At 38.6% G+C, this 3,704-nt stretch overlaps 1 long non-coding RNA gene across 1 annotated transcript in view; it reads left to right on the forward strand.

The window, feature by feature from the left end:
- Nucleotides 1-3,586, forward strand: part of LOC140332510 (uncharacterized) — a 14,200-nt gene extending 10,614 nt beyond the window's left edge. Inside the window, exon 3 of the long non-coding RNA XR_011921151.1 lies at nt 3,070-3,586. This is a non-coding gene — a long non-coding RNA (uncharacterized lncRNA). The remainder of the gene's footprint in view (nt 1-3,069) is intronic.
- The last annotated feature ends 118 nt before the right edge of the window (nt 3,587-3,704 follow it).

Here is a 3,704-nt window from a genome sequence, read left to right on the forward strand (position 1 = left end):
TGAAACAATAAGAGGTTACTGGATACCCATGGCATAAACAACTGGAAGCACTAAATTTGCTGTGTTTTGCCACACCCCTTTTTTTACCACCCGGCTGAAAAAAATTTCTGGGGAGAACACTGTATATATATATATATATATAAATCAGGTTGAACATGAAATGAAGCACAAGGATACAATCAGTTCATGTGCTGACAAGAAGGAAAGGATAGAGACAAGGAGATGAGCTCATCGCTGTGCTGCTTCTTCTTTTGTTGTCCTGTAACAGTCTGGTGGGCTCAGGGGGAAGCGTATGAATGATGCCAGACCAGTGCTGGATCTAGACTACCTGACACCAGGGGTGGATTTTAATAATGGATACTAGCTCCAATTATACATCCTAATAAGACTTATTTGTAAGGCATTGACTTTTTCCTGTTGTTTGTACCATCATTGAGGTATTATTTCCCATGTTTTATCCCTTTACACAAAAACATAACATGACACTAGAGCAGAAACTGACAGTGTTTTTGGTGCCATCTCTGCCCCCACTGGAGTCACTTTTTATCCATGTGAACTCCTATCACTGGCTGATACTCTCATGTGGTAGGAAGCTCCTGGTGCCAGTGCACCCAAACTGGTAAGGTACTACCAGTAAAAGCATGCCCGAATGGTGATAAATTACAAGTCCCAGTGTAAACCAATAGAGAAGGTACTACCAGTCCCAGTCTGGCCTGGTCGGTGAGGCATTACCAGTACTAGTACTAGGACCTGTATTGCATTAACAGGAAATGTTGGTTGTTGTGTCCTTTTTACAGCAGCAGCAGGCTTCACTTGCCTTCTAGAATGGTCCTAAGGGTGGCATAGTCTGGACAGTCCATCATGGTGCTTGGGGATGGAACCATTAAGGAGAAGCCCCGATCTAGGGTAACACCCTTGAATGGCTCTCCCCAAAATGTGTGTAGACTGTTTACAAGAAATATTATTTTACAGAAAAACAAAACAGATACCACCACCTATGTATGGTGCCCACATAGAGACTATCAAACCCTGTGGCTCCCCCTTTCTCCACAGGTAAACCACTATGCTGGCCTTCAGCCTGAAGACATCCTGTGTCAGAGAACAATACTGTTGATGCTGTTTAATGTGCAGGGTAATGGATTAAACAATTAAAACTCATTTATTGCTTATTGTGTAAGCATTACCATGTCAGGTTCATATTGCTGCCTGCCTGCCTTCCTGGTGAAGAGATTGCTGTCACAGTTCAATTGGTCTTTAAGACAGAAAGAAAATGGATATTTCCTGAACGTCTGAAAGGAAAAAAACTCTCAGAAACCCATTAAAGACTCTTTTCATTTAAAATCTATCCAATTGTTTTCTCTTTTTTGGATCAACTAAAGCAATTGGCTGATCGTGAATGAAAAAATTCACAGCCTTGATTACATTTTACTTTGATCCAACTGGAATATTGAACATTTTACTAAGCAATGTGATAAATTGGCGGCACCTAAAACTAGAACTCCTAAATTTCTTATACTTACATTAGACGCAGTGAGGAAGGGTGAGACTGTTCCTTAGGTTTTTGTTGTTGTCTGTGTCTCTGCTGCAGTGTCTTTTTCTGCGCCCCCACCTATGTATGGTGCCTACATTGAAACTATCAAACCCTGTGGCTCCCCCTGTGCAGGACACGAGCCCTGAAAATAAATTAATTATTGCAACAAAAGCAGATTTGTTATTTTCACATTTAGTCAATAGGATCAAGACTTGGTTCCTTCTAATTGGCTTTGAGGGCATGGATGAGAGCAGCTGATTTGTACTAAGCAGAACAAACAATAAATAGATAACTGTATGTTACTAAGTAGTCAAAACAAGCAGCATCAGAATTTTCTTTTTTTGTACCACACTGATTTACAGGTGTGAATGCACCCTTAGCGAGCAACCAACTGGTGTGCAATTTACCTTTGCCTTTTACAAATACCACCTGAAATGGTTAAATTGACTTTTCACATTTGACTTTTTGAGTTTCAGTTTTGAATTTTTTGATGTTGGAAAGAAAGAGATACACTTCTAATTGCTCCTAAACAAACCAGGAAGGCTTCACCTAATAGATAAACTAAAAGTAAGCAACATTCTTTTGTATCTTATTTTTAGAATGGCTGCTACCAGTACTAGTGTACTGTGAAATGAAGGATTATTATTTCTGTTCTGTTTACACAACTGACATTGATATTGAGGCAGGGGAGTTATTGATATTGAGGCAGGGAGTCAAATAAGGAGTTGGGGGGACAGGTTTTACCATTATGCCAGTCAGTAATTTTACTTTTATACCCATTCAAAATGTAGCATTTTTTTGTTAGTGTGAACCTCTTGACTACCTAAGGTTTGCATTACTTTGGATATATGCTACTTCCACACACAAACATTTTTTTATGGTCTCATTTTTTCAGTTATATTTACTTATTCCGACAACAAACACAATTGTTTGGACTATTGGTTTAAACATTTGGCAATATAAAATGCAGGTTGGTAAATGACAGGTTATTCGTGCATTATCCAAAATTAACTCAGCTATAAGCACACATTAAAGTGGATCTATAACCAAATGTTTACTTTATATAAAAGGTTAGACAACCCTTTTATGTAAAGTAAAAATTATCTTTTCTTTTTCCACTCCAAGAGCCTCATGGGATACCCACATCATGCATCACTTGAGGCTCCTGACTGCTCCTTCTGCGCATGCCCGATATCAGGCATGTGCAAAAAAGGGCTTTTTCCTACATTTGGCAATGAGATTGGCACACTTTTTCTCCATTTACAGCAGGCTCCGCAATCCAAACTTGCGCCTGCTCAATGTGAAATGATGATGGGGTGACGTAGCCAAGTGAAGAAAGAAGATGGAGGAAAATGACTGCACCCGTCGTGGGACCCAATTGAGGACATCTTCAGCTGGATCGGCGGATTTAAAGGTGAGATTTTTTTTTTTTTTTATAGTTAGGTTCCTCTTTAATGCAGCTTTATAATAATACATTTTAAAATCCAAGCAATGCAAGTACCTGGATTTGACCTGGTACCACTCTTGTCCCTGTACAGCACAGCATGTGTGTGAAATGAATTGGCAGTACAAGGAGTCTGAAGATAGGAGGAAAGAGCAAAGTGACAGAGAGATGAACAAATTACTGTGATGCTTCTCCCTTCACTGCCCAGTCACAGAACAGTCTGTTCTTTAAAGAACTGTGTTGAATGATGTCGGTCATAAGAATGAAGGCATCTTTTGGATGAAAAGAACTGCGAGTGAGAGCTCTGGATTGTACTGTTTTCAACAACAAGCCCACAACAAAAGCTTCTTTTTTTAATAGCCCATAAAAACCATAAAATATTTTTAACTTGTCCATTTTATTCTGAACCTCTGATTTAATGAACAAGTTCCACATTTTTCAGAGCAAAATATCCCTTGGATAAAAACATTTTATGAAGTCCAGATGTCTTTAAGCAATTAAACACACATGTATTTGGAACCCAGTTGCTATACAGCACGCCTTACACTCCATCAAGATGGACAAGGACAAAAATCTGTTCTGGTTATGAGAACAAATGATTTGTAAAGTAGTAATACTCACAACTTTTGAGCCTATAGAAGAACAAACAATGTTTTGTCCTTTCAGGACCTAGTACAAAAAGTACACATTCTACAGTAAAAAAAAAAAAAAAAATAAGGACACAATAAA

This window comes from Pyxicephalus adspersus, chromosome 6, assembly GCF_032062135.1.
Source record: "Pyxicephalus adspersus chromosome 6, UCB_Pads_2.0, whole genome shotgun sequence".
Taxonomy (NCBI): domain Eukaryota; kingdom Metazoa; phylum Chordata; class Amphibia; order Anura; family Pyxicephalidae; genus Pyxicephalus; species Pyxicephalus adspersus.